The sequence below is a fragment of the Rosa chinensis genome, chromosome 3, assembly GCF_002994745.2.
Source record: "Rosa chinensis cultivar Old Blush chromosome 3, RchiOBHm-V2, whole genome shotgun sequence".
NCBI lineage: Eukaryota > Viridiplantae > Streptophyta > Magnoliopsida > Rosales > Rosaceae > Rosa > Rosa chinensis.
In genome coordinates this window covers 48671810-48685608 of record NC_037090.1, presented here as the reverse complement: position 1 = coordinate 48685608, position 13799 = coordinate 48671810, and the positions used below count along the sequence as shown (strand labels likewise).

Sequence of the window (13799 nt, the reverse complement as noted above, 5' to 3'; positions counted from 1 at the left end):
GTAGAAAAATGGCATAGTAGATTTTGTCGAAATTTCGCTCGAGTTTGAAAAACATATGGAGCAAATAAATAGTTTTTTTTTTTTTTTTTTTTAAGTCGGAGGGATGGTTGACGAGCAAGTGTCGGTAAGGCGGGTAGGAATTCAACTAATGGTTAAGAAATAAAGTAAAACGAGAAATCGTAAACGCACGCACAAGTATATTTCAAAATTATGCAAAGATGTTATAATGAGCTACAAGAACCTTATTAGATCAAGAGAGATGTTCGGGTCAAAGGTCAACTAACTTATTGGGCTAGGTTCACTAGCATATCCATCTGTTGGGTGTCCAAAGTAAATTTTGGACTCTAACCTTATGCTATTCTTGGACCCAAGGCCCAAGCCCAAACTATTTTCAAAAGTCTTTGACCAAACAAAGGTCACGAAAAATTATTCCGTCAAAAAGTGATGTTCGGAATTTCATGGGGTTTACACTGAAGGAGCGGTAGAGGCGACAATCTTCCTCTTCTGCGGTACGCCGGATCCCCCTACTAGTTGACCGCCAACATCCCCACCAGTACTGCCAACAACCTTTGAACCGACATGTTTTGACCCTCCAATGTCGGCCCCAGCTTTTGTTCTTCTCTCCCTCTCACCTTCGCCCACCGTCATATCTGCCTCCCCGACAACAGTTGTCGCCTTCTCCTGTGATTGTCAGCGGGTACCTCCAGGGTAAACCCCATATCTTCCTCGTTCTCTTGTTCACTCTCCTCCGCCACATTCTTTCCTTTGCCCCCTTTCTTCTTCACTTCTTCAGATTAGCGCTATACGAGTGTAGCGGAGCAGCCAAAATCTTCGCTTCCCCCGCAGTCGTTATCTCCCTCATTTAGGATCAACAGTCTGTTTTTGCACCTTGGCCTCCTCGTCAATCATAAAATTGACGTAGTCCTTAATCCCGCCAATGTCAGCCATCGCTTTTTTAAGAACTTCGGTGGTTCTTTTGTTCGTACGAATCATAACTACAAAAAAAAAAAAAAAAAAAAAAGCACGTATACCGTCACTTTTGTGAAAAATAATAGCATATCACAATTCTAATGATTTCACTTACCAGGCTCCGGAGTTAAGCGCAAGTGAATAAGTAGCAACCAATGTGAGAGGACGCGAAGATCTAGGCAGCTTTTTTGCTCCCAACAATAGTGCACCCGACACACCCGCTGTCGTTCAATGTCCGTCAACTTCAGTCTCCAACCCTCTGCAGGCAGAGACAAGATATCACATAAGAAAACATGGCGGCATAAACAACAAGCAGGGCAGCAAATATCACACTCAATACAAAAACAAAGCCTTAAGCACATGGACAACAACCTTTTATGGCTTGGAACTTCGAGGGAACCCGAAACCGTGGAACCTTCGCCCCATCTGGCCTCGTGTCATACTCTCAACCATCAGTAGCAACACACACAGCGGCCCGCGGTTGTGGAAGAACCCGGCGTATGTTCCAAAAGTTTCGGAGCTCCAGGTTGATGAGTTAGTTTAACAATCCCGCCACATTTTTTCCCCACGTTATATGTCAACTCGTAGAAGAATAATACTTCAACCACTGTCAGAAATTCACACCCCGACAAATCCCACAAGGCGGTCAAAGCCAATAACATCTTCCAAATGTTTATGGACACTTGACCTACCGCAACATTCAATTCGTGCAGCAGATATTGCAGGCTCGGAAGTAGCGGCAGCTTCACTCCGTGATTCAGTATAGGCTCATGAATAGCGTCATAACCCTCCGACAAGTCAGTAGCCTTTTTGCCCTTCTCTAACGGCCGCAACTTCACGATTTGGGGTAGGTGAAACCTATCTCTCATCTACTGTATTTTTTGCCACGACATAATAGAGGAAGGTTCATCTACTCCGACACCATCGCTCATAACCCACGAAAAATTGTTGGTCCAGAACTCTGATCCTCATCCCCAACCTCAATCCCTTCGTCACTTTGTCCAGAGGCTCCAACACTTTCTTCGCTACTATCGGACACTTCCTCCTCCCTGCTACAACGAACTTCGTGTTCCTCACTCTAACGTGTTGCCATAAATGACGGATAAATAGTCTGGAGAGGGATAAGATCTAGCGGTTCTTCAGGGCTATCTCCTGCAGAAGTAGGACAACGCAACAAATCAATAAAACCCCTCTCCGACAAATTAAGCGACCACACGTCCGATTCTTCACTACTTGAGATATCAACAAACGCCGGCATGCCACACAAACACTCTAAACCTAGAAGTTAGCAGTAAAGTCAGATCTAAACCTACCCCATGCTATCAACTACAAGAACATTCAAGAACAGTCACTCCAAAACCCCATAAAGTACCTGAAAGGTCCCAAAAAAGACAGAAACCCTCAAACACAGAATAACATAAAACCCAAACAAACAGAGCAAATACATTCACACAAACCAGACCAAAACAAGAACACAAAAAAAAAAAAAAAAACCCAGAAACGGAGCATACCTCAAATTCGCAGAGACAAACACTGACGAGCGATGACCCAGATCAACCACAGGTTGAGCTCGATCACCTCTTCACTCCTTCAAATTCTTCTCCTCTTTCTTTCCTCCACTCATTCAACGCGGTTTGTAGATCCTCTCTCTAGTTCTCTCGCTCGGAAAAGAATGCAAAGAAACAGAATAGGGCAAAGTGAGTGAACTCAGTTTCGTTTCCCCCTTAAATACAAACTCTGGCGACAAATCTCAGCCGTCATCGAAAAGTAACCGCCTGTCATGATCACGCCACGTACCCCCACTAACCAAGACGACGCCTCGGTAAAAACGACGTGATCATAAATGCAACATTTATGGTGAAGCGACAACGACTGCGTAGCGACGTTTTCGCGCACTCCATTCCTATCAACAGCCCCTACGTGTCACCTACAGTGTCAGAAGATCACGCATAATCTGGCCAAATAACCACAAAATTCAAAAATCACCGCCATAGACACCTCTCTGCTGCTAAATAGCCTCATTCTCCCGCTATTTGGCCTTCTCCTCCGCTACTTAGCCTTATTCTCTGCTAAATATCCTCATCCCCCGCCACAACACAAGTGTTACCGCCAACAATGTCATTTCACCGCTAACATTTACCTTGCTCTCCAACAAACTTGCAAGGCAATCACACCATCCCTCATCAACCGACAACTACTGGACAACATGTCTCAGACATCGTGATTTCCGATAATGGTCAACGGTCACTAACCCGACACAATTTACACTTAGCGGAACATTCCCAACCAGGGATATCCCATTTATCATCAATACACCGACCTTAACGAGGCAGTGCAGTCAAGTTCTTCTCCTCCAGGAATGAGTAAGGGAATAGTTAAACACAGCCTACGGCAGCCATTGATCCGGCAACTAACTTCCCAACGCTAAGGCTCTAAAAGAGTTGGATAGCCACCCACCGCCTCATGCTGTCACACAGCTCCCCTCAACAAACAATCATCCGACCAAACGGAGGTCTTTCTTAGCCGGGGAGTGGGAGACTCCCTGAAGGGCCTAGCAGGGGCCCACCTGAAAGGGCAAAAAGCGCTCGCTCAGAAAAAATCCATGGTTGACGACGCACTCGCACTGATCATGCCCGACATATAACTAAAGGTTCCGCCTTAGTTGTGGTAACTCCCCAACCAAGAAATCCCTCCTTGACTGGGGACTTGGGGGACTTGTATATACATAGCAATTACCGGCCATAATCTGCACTCATACTTAACCATGTCACCTGGGCAGAGTAACTTCAATAGAGTAATTTCCGGAAACACAGCAAGACAACCTTCACCAGCAAGCCAGCTCTAGGCCGAAATATGCCTTGACACGCTGACAAGTGCCACCCGAAGTTGCCTCTGCAGAAATAACCAAAACTCAGCAAACTGAAGGATATCAGTCTCACATCGAAAACAAGAGTGAGGTAACTCACTATTTCACCTATAAAAGGTCCACTTCCTCTCTTCATTAATTACGCATTCAATAGCTATTTACCGTTATATTTGTCAATACAAGTACATCGTTTAACTTTAGCATCGGAGAAGCGAAGACCGCCAACCGCGGTCTCCCTTCTTAACGCCGGTGTATTTCTCTTGACAGATTAGCGGGATTTCATAAACTACACATATATCAGAAGATTGGACCATTGTCCACGTTATCGGAAGCCAACATCATATGGCTGTATTCTGAGCATTAACAGTTACCAAGCTCTAAACATTATATCATCACATGGCAAACACACATACTCAAAGTGGTAATGGCTAAGCATATGCATTCAACTCTTGAACTAGCATGTGCGCATGTTAAAGAAAATTTCCTCACATCATATTATACCATCAATCTATACAAAAGTAACTGCTCACTCATAATCATACCAATTAGCATCAAATTTATTATATATATCAAGGTAAATTAAAGAGTTAAAGGAAAGAATGAACTAGTTGAAGCTTGACAAATTGATGGCTAGCTCCTCCTTGTCCTCCTTGATTGCTCCTTGGATTCTCCTTGATGGTGAAATGAATGGATTATGAACTTGTTGATGGTGGTGATGAATGGAATGGTGATGAAGATATGATGCTCCTTTGGCTAATTTTGAGTGTTAGTGAGAGAGTTTATTGTAGTGGAAGGTGGTAGTTTTGGTGATGATGATAGAGAAGATGGAGTAGTAAGGAGAGTATAGGTATTATGGATTTGGATTTTGGGAGGTGGAGATAGAGGTTTTGTGGTGGAGATAGAGAGAAAGAAGATGTAATAGGGTGGTATGGGTGTTCTCATCTTCCTTGTGAAAAGAGATGCATAAATAGATGGAGAGAGAGGTGTGAAAATGGTGAATGGAAGCAAAAGGGATCAGGTCAAGAATTGTAAGAAGCATGGAGGTGGAGTATGAGAGTGATAATAGATCCCAAAAATAAGGGAAAATGATATGGAAGAGATAGTGTAAAAATAGGGAAGTAATGATGAGCTATTAAAGAGAGTAGAGTAGAAAAATATAACTAAGGAGAAGAGAGGAGCATCTAGCTCTCTTTATTGCATGTGCATGGGAAACATGAAAACAAAGAGTGTTGGAATGGTTTTGAGTCACTAAAGTCAAAGTGACAAACATAGGAGTGAAGGTGTGCATAGGGATGCCTATTATCCAAAATATAATATGATGGATTAAACTTACCATAATCTTGTAGGATTCTTCTAGGACTATCCTTGATAATTGTAGCATCATAATCCTTCCAAAAAAGCACAGCAAAGCAGTCCAAAAAGGCTTCTCAGCCAAGTTACTCTTATCTGACTAGAAGTCGTTTTCTACTTCTGAAGCTTCCTTCTTGGACTAGGTTTGACTTGTTGTTGCCATGTTTCTGGATGGTTCTCGACTCCTACATATTATATGACATCATGTCTTCTAGATTCACCAACAACCTTCAAGAAAAACTCCAAGTAAGTTACCGAAAAAGATCTCCCAAAAATCATCATGAAAAGCTAATAGTTTCTGCCTTCTTGGAAAGCCTAATTTGAGCATTAATTCCAGCTGCCTTGATGTTTTATCTGAGCATCTCTTGGGATCATGTTGTATTACAACATCGTGTCTTTAAGGAATGTCAGCCCTTCTATAAGAGTTTACTTGGAAGCTTGCAAGAAAAGCTCTCCAAAACTGTTCCCGATATGCTTATTCTGAACTGCAGTTTTTTGTTTTGCAGCAACTGCTGTGCACAACGATTTCCGTGGACTTCCCTTGTGATTTCCGGCCAAAGTAATGATCAAACTGCATCCTTAGCATCTGTAATTTATGGTTAATTCCTTCCTTGCCGATTTAAACTCCTATTTTTCTGGGATTGCTTCACGAAGTACTTGTGCAACCAAAAGTGGTGGTGCATGGAAAATTGCCAGAATTTCACTTTTTCTCCTCTTGTCAAGATTTTCTACAAAACATGGAAATTAGATTAGTCAACACTAAATTTGACTTTTAGAACAAGTAATTTTTCTGTTCTATGGCACAAATATATATATATATATATATATATATATATGAATTATGATCCAAAATGGCCTAAAATCATGCGTGACGTCAGCCAAGCCGAGCAAAGATGCATTCGGCACAGCTCGTTTAGGTGACCTACAATGCCAACCGTTGGATTTCAACTGAGATGCCGGTAGTCTTCTTCCAAAATGCTAGTGTGAGGGTTCAAACCCCAGTCACCATGATACATGCACATTTCCTTGACAACTGCTCCAATATGATAATTCACTTTCTCCATACTTAAATTTTCTATAAAGCCAAATTAGTTTTGTTTTTTTCTTCTAATTTTATAGATCATGCATAACATTAAGGAAAAAAAAAAGAGTTAATTTGATCTAAGTCCAAAACTCACACCCTGTATTGGATATAGTCCGGATGAATTTTTTTTATTAATCACGGTCCTATGACTCAGCTGCCACATTGGATTTATTTCCTTTTCAATCTTGCTAAGTTTACACCTAAATTTTTCATTCCTAACATACCCTTATTTAATATATTTTGCACAATAAACAGTAAAAATCAATATATTAGTTGTAATCCTAAATTAATACAATCTTGTTAAAGTAAAATTAGAAAATTTAATATGTTGACTTTAATTTACATTACTAGTTTCTTGATTGAATTCAAAAAATGAATCTATATATCTTAAGACATTATTCTTCCTTGATCTTGCCTATTACGTATTGTCTGATTCTTCTTTTTCTTCTTTTTATTCTTTTTATTCTTCTTCTTCTTCTTTTTCTACCGAATCATCTATTTTTCTTCTCCTTCTTCCATGCATATCTTCTTTCCAAGACATACTTCTCATTTTTTTGTATATTTCTTTTTCTCTCATATCTGTATTTTTTGTGTGGCTTCTCCCTTCTCCCTTCTTAGTTCATTTTTAGGTCTTACTAACATGACTTCTTTAATTCGCAGCTACCTTTATTATAAACTTGGTAAGAAGTTTTTGTTTACCTTACATATAGACTCGATTATGGTGTTATAGGTAACATTTGTCCTAGAATTTTATTAGACATTTTTATTTCACATTTACATGCCTTATTTATAGGTAAGATTTCACGAGTTTAAAAATATTCAAGTTTCTCTATATCTCTATATTTAAGGTTCTCTCATTATCTCCCACTTTCTCTTTCATACTTTTTATCTTTTAATTAGGTATAGGTTCTATATGTACATATTTATACCTTTGGATTATATCGGTAATATATTCTTTGTGCTTCTTTTGTCTAGGTAGTTCAAATCTCTACTATACAACTTTAAATACCTCCTGTATATAGATACAATTAATTGAAGCAATAATGTTTGAATTTTTGTAGTGATGTTTTTCATTCTATAATTTAGGTATATAAGTATTCGATATTTCTATACCTACATATGTATTGATTTCATAGGAATGCATTTAGTCTTACATGTCTGAAAATTATTCATCGATGAATTGTTGATTTTGAAATTCAAATTTAAAATTGAGCTAAAATTGTGATTTAGTTAGTGAATTTGGATTTATTTACCTTATCTAGTTCTAAGGGTAAAATGGACTAATAAAAAAAGCAAATGGACCGCAATTAATAAGAAAAGATGCATGGACTACATCCAACTTTTATATAACAAAAAGGACTTACATCGAAAAACCTATAAAAAAATTAATGAATTATTTATAATGCATAAACCAAAATACAATGACCTTGCTTTCTTTTTACTCTACGTTAATATTACTTGGTAAGTTTTCTGAATCTTCATCATTACTATTTATTTATATCATGTATTTCTAATTTACAATAAATAAATTAATAGAATATCGAATGAACAATGTCCTTATCTAATAACCCAAACACAACGGGTGGAAACAAATATCAAAAACCAGTGAACAATGTTCTTACCCAATGACCTAACAGGTGAACTTGCTTTAAAGTCAGCTCGACTTGTAAATAATTTTCCTTAATCACAAGTTATCATTTAACCTTGTTTCAATTCTTATTGTTGAATCATTGCTTTCTATCGTAGTAAAAATACGTGAATTAGGTATTACCCATGGATATATCCCATTATAACCTATCCACAATTGGTCAAATCGACGAATTGACCTATAGTATATGCTCATTCATGAAATATAAGAATATGGACCAAACGAAGAAGCGACACTTGAAACCTAAAGAATACTTGGCTTTTCATAGTGGACACAATGCCCATTGAACATTGTCGGATCACGTTATGTTTTCTTTCTCTGCCATGCATATTTTTTATTGGACTAAATTCAGTTTGGCCGCTCTAATTTTGGGGCAAACATCAGTTTGGTTCCTGATTTTTTTTTTTAATCACGATTGTTCTTGCATTTTTAATTTTCATCACCCACATCCAAATTATAAAATTGGCTCCAAAGATGATGTCACAAGCTGAGTTGGCCCCAACATGAGGGTTCACTTTTCAAATTTTGAACCCCAAAAAAGGACATAATTGACATTTCTAATTTAATCTAATTTCTTTTTCCTTTTATTAGAATTTAATCTAATGTCTAATTTTTTTCTTTCTTTTTTGTATTTTCTGTCTCTTCCGTTCACTTTGCCGCTCTCTCATATCTCCAAAGCTTAAAACCAAATCGATCCAACAACTTCTCACTCTTCTTAATCCTCCTCCGTCCTCCTTCAAGCCCAAGATTCAAGCCACGACACTTCTCAATCTTCAACTTGTCCTCATAATCCTTCTTCTACCTCAATCTTCAACATTGGCTATCTGAAAGTAATTCCGGCGAGCCTCCCTCAACGACTCGTTGTGCTTCTTCTTCCTCGTCTCTCTCCTCACTCTCAACTCCTCCTCCTTCTTTTGAGCCTTCATGGCCCTATCAATCATCTCTCTTTCATTCCTTATTCTCAACCTTAAACATTTCTAGAATCAAGTGTGGATGTTACCAAGAACCAATTGAAAGATAAGATTCAAAAGATGAGCAAAAAGTTTGAGAACAATATGAAGAAGGAGGAGTACAATCCGACTAAGTCTCATGACTTGAAGGCTTAAGAGATGTCGAAGACGGTGTGGGGAGGTGGTAATCAGAAGGGTAACGACAAGATTGTGGCTTCTTTGATAGCCGAGCTGCTGGCATCCCCTGAGCCTTCAAAGAAGCCATATGCAGTAGAGAGTATGTTGAGTGAGTCTATAGTCAAACTATGAATTGAAAAGGAAGAAATATTTGTGAGTGAAATATCTTTTATTGATATTCATTCAATGGTGTATATTAGTTATATATACAAGCCCTACACTACTACATGTATAACACAAGTCATCTTGGTCTCCAAGTCATCTTGTTCTCCAAGTATACTTGTCCTCCAAGTTTGCTTCTCCTTCAAGTATAAGTTTCATTCTCCTACAAGTTTACTTCTTCTCCAAGTAAACCTCTTCTACAAGTCATGCTCACAAGTCAACACTCCCCCTCAAGTTGGGGCATAAACGTCACGAAGACCCAACTTGCCTAGTGAGTCATGGAACAACTTGCTAGATATAGCTTTGGTAAGTATATCCGCTAATTTCTCCTTGGTTGGAACAAAAGGAAAGGAGATTAACTTTGCATCCAGCTTCTCTTTAATGAAATACTGATCAACTTCCACATGCCTATTACGATCATGTTGTACTAGATTTTGAGACATTTCAATTGCAGCCTTGTTATCATAATATAATTGCATGGCAAACTTAGGGTTAAAATTCCAAGTCTTGAAGTAGGTTACGTAACCACAAGAGCTCAAATACTCCATATGCCATACCTCTGTATTCAGCTCAGCACTTGACCTGACCTTGCAACAACCTTTTGCTTCTTACTTCTCCAGGTAACAAGGTTTCCTCCTATAAGGGTGAAGTACCCAGATGTAGACTTCCTGTCTCTGATAGAACTAGCCCAATTTGCATCCATATACCCACTAACATTGAGGTGCTGATGTTTAGAAAAAATCAAACCTTTTCCTAGTGTTGACGTTTAGAAAACATTAAACCTTGTCCTGGTGCTGACTTTAAGTACCTCAAGATTCTTACCACTGCCTCCATGTGTCGTTCACTTAAATTGTGCATAAACTGACTCACAACACTAATTGCATAAGCAACATCAAGTCTAGTGTGTAACAAAATAAATCAAATGTCCCACTAACCTCTGGTATCTTGGTTTGTCAGTTGGAACTTGATCAACATACTCTGCTAATCTATGATTTTACTTGATTGAAGTGTCAATCAGACAACAATACAACATGCCTGTCCCTGCCACGAGATCCAACACATACTTTTGCTGACATAAGAAGATGCCATCTCTCCCCCTTGCTACCTCAATCCCCAAGAAGTACTTCAATTCTCCCAAATTCTTCATCTCAAACTTAGATGCCAACTTTTTTTGAAGACTTCCAATTTCTGCCAAGTCATCCCCTGTTATAACCGTATCATCCACATATATAAACAGTTACCTTCCCCTTGTGGTGCTTTTGGAACAAGGTGTGGTCTAAATTGCTCTACTTGTATCCAAAGCATCTCATGCACCGAGTGAATCTGCCAAACCATGCTTGAGGTGATTGTTTAAGTGCATAAAGGGACTTTTTCAATCTGCACACAACATCACCAGGTGTATCTGGTACATAACCAAGAGCAAGATTCATGTACACTTCTTTAGTTAGTTCCCCATGAAGGAACGCATTTTTGACATCGAACTGATAGAGTGACCAGTTCAAATTAGCTGTCAGTGACATTAACACCCAAACAGTATTCATCTTGGCTACTAGAGCAAAAGTCTCATCATAGTCAATCTCATATGTCTGAGTGAACCCCTTAGCCACCAACCTCGCCTTGTACCTGCTCACTGTGCCATCTGCATTATGTTTCATAGTAAAAATCCATCTACACCCAACAGTCTTTTTCCACGAGAAGTGGTATAAGTTCCCAGATGTGATTCTTCTTTCACGCCTCCATTTCTTCTCCTTTGCCTTAGCCATTTCGGATCTCTCAGAGCCTCCTGCACTTTATTAGGCACAGATACAGAGGATATTTGATGCACAAAAGATTTATATGACTTTGACAATCTATGAGTTGACACAAAGTTTGCAACTAGATATTTAGATTTAGCATGAAGAGTGGGCTCATACTTCTTAATAGGTTGACCACGAGTTGATCATTTAGGTAAGGTATATTTAGTTGGGCCAGACTCAACAAGAGTGGGTTCAACATTATTATTAGACTCAAACATTCAAAACATACCTCTAGATGATGTTCAGAACTTGGGAAATCTTGGTCTATGAGGGATAATTGAGGAGGGGGAGTCATTGTCAAAGGTTCTTCGACTTAATTTTTTGATTTGTTGAAAAAGGTTCTATGTTCTTCAGCCACAGTATTCGATTGGTCAATACTATGCTCCTCTAGATTTGACTGGTCGAAGGATAGGTTCGACTGGTCAGTTAAGCTTTTGTGTTCCTCTGGGTCTGTAAACGCCAGGTTGATTTGGATATTTTGACCAGTTGAATCCATCCATGGTCCTCAGTACACACTTCTTCAACCTCTTGATTCTTCTTCAGTGCTCCACCAACAAACATCTCGTCAAAAAAATGATTCTCCCCGTGAAGATAAGTGTTGGTGGGGGAAAAATAGCACATGTCCTCATAGAATGTCACATCCATCGTGACATAGAACTTCCAAGTAGGTGGATGAAAGCACTTGTAGCCCTTTTGATGAGCACCATAACCCAAAACACACACTTAAGAGCACAGACTGCTTCACCCCATAAATACTTGGGCATGCACCAAACAATAGTGCTCAAGCGACATCTAATAGATGTCAATTCTTTCACTCTGACACTCTATTTTGCTCAGGGGTTTGATGAATAATACCATGTGTCTGAAGATAATTCTGAAACTTATGACTCATATGCTCCCCCCCCCCCCCCCCCCCCCCCCCCCCCAAGTATTAGAACAAAAAACTTTAATATGGGCCATTATACTGGGTTTGAATGATACACTTAAAAGCAGGAAACAAGGCATTTTAGTGCAATCATCTATGAACAGTACAAAGTAACGCATGCCAGTAAGGGTGGACTCTTTGGAAGGTCCCCACACATCAAAATGAATAAGTTCAAATAGGGTAGCACTTTTATTGAAAACACTTGAAGGAAAACTAGCACGATGATTCTTAGCAAGAGCACAAATTTCACAACGTAAAGCAAACTCATTTATTCCAATAAACAAAGAAGGATGCCTAAGAAGGCGATGCCACAACCATACCTCACTAATTTGATCAGAACTTGTTGTCAAAGCAGCTCGGGGTGTCTTGGTTGGCTTCTCTCCACCATACATGCAATCAAGATGGAACAGTTTCCCCCTCAAATATCCACGACCAATTATTTCCCTAGTGAGAAGATCCTAAAAAATGGCATACATAGCAAAGAATGTTACTGAGCACTTAGACTGTGCATTTAATTGTGGTACGGATATGAAGTGATGAGATAAAGATGGAGCATATAAAATATTATGGAGTTCTAAAGCAGGAGTTACTTGAATTCTACTAATTCCCAGTACAGGGAAAGACTCACCATTAGCATTTATAACACTACAGGCAGGGGTGACAAATGGGAAAAACGAGATTTATCATAAGTCATATGATCTGAGGCACCTGAATCAATTATCTAAGTATTTCCACCAATAAAGTCAGAAATTTGTAAAGCAACACCAACCTTACCCCGATATCTGTGAACAACCAACGCATAAATCTTACCATCAGATTTCAAATTGTTAAAGTAGCCAGGTGGATAGCCAACCAATTTGTAACATGTTTCCTTGGTATGTCCAAAGTTCTTGCAGTAGTTGCAGAACAATTGACAGAATGCCATAACGAAACACTTGATTATGCAGCGGAATTGAGACAGAAGGTGTGTCGACTGATCAAGAGAGATTGATTGACTAGTCTGAAAGCCGCAGGAAACCTTCTGAAAGACAGAAAATAATCCTAACTTCTAGATTAGAGAAAGGAATAGAGATCTAACCCCGGACTGTGAGGAAAGAACAATGAAGAAAAAATAAAGAAATAAAGTCCTCTCAGATCTTTACTCTAATATCAAGTCAAACTATGAATTGGAAAGAAAGAAATATTTGTGAGTGAAATATTTTTGATTGATATTCATTCAATGGTATATATGAGGTTATATACATGGCCTACACCTCTACATGTATAACACAAGTCATCTTGGTCTTTAAGTCATCTTGTTCTCCAAGTATACTTGTCCTCCAAGTACAAGTTTCCTTCTCCTACAAGTTTACTTCTCCTCCAAGTAAACTTCTTCTACAAGTGATGACTCACAAGTCAACAGCTATTGGGTTTGATAAATATTTCAAAGAGCTAGGATTGTCGGAGACTATTGTGAAGAAGTATCTAGAGTTGATTGATGCTGAGCCACTTATTCTTTCAGAACAAGCTGCATATTGCTGAGTTGGAGCTTACGAGAGAGAGCACTGAGCTGAAGAGAAAGAGGAATGAGATTATGGCCAAGTTGATCTAGGAGGCTGTTAAATCAACAGCTTGTTTTCTGTCAATTTCATAGCTCCAAACCCACCAAAATCTGAACTTAATGCAGAATTTGCAAGTGTTGTAAAAGTTGAATGTAATCCCGCACTCTTTCATTGAAGACTGACATTTTGATATAGTTACATAATACGAAGTTGTTTGCGAGAGGTGTAAACGTGATATATGTTGGAAGTTATTTACATTTTTGATTGTGGAAGTACAATTTTTGCTAAGGCGTCTTGCCCTCTTCTACTACGACAAGAAAGTATACAAAAT

At 39.0% G+C, this 13799-nt stretch overlaps 1 long non-coding RNA gene across 1 annotated transcript; it reads right to left on the bottom strand.

The window, feature by feature from the left end:
- Positions 1-274: 274 nt before the first annotated feature.
- On the bottom strand, positions 275-13115 carry LOC112191495. Its single transcript, XR_005808119.1, has 3 exons — positions 12248-13115; positions 1085-1228; positions 275-995 (listed from the first exon to the last, which is right to left on the bottom strand). It is a non-coding gene; the product is annotated as an uncharacterized LOC112191495 (long non-coding RNA).
- Between the last annotated feature and the right edge of the window lie 684 nt (positions 13116-13799).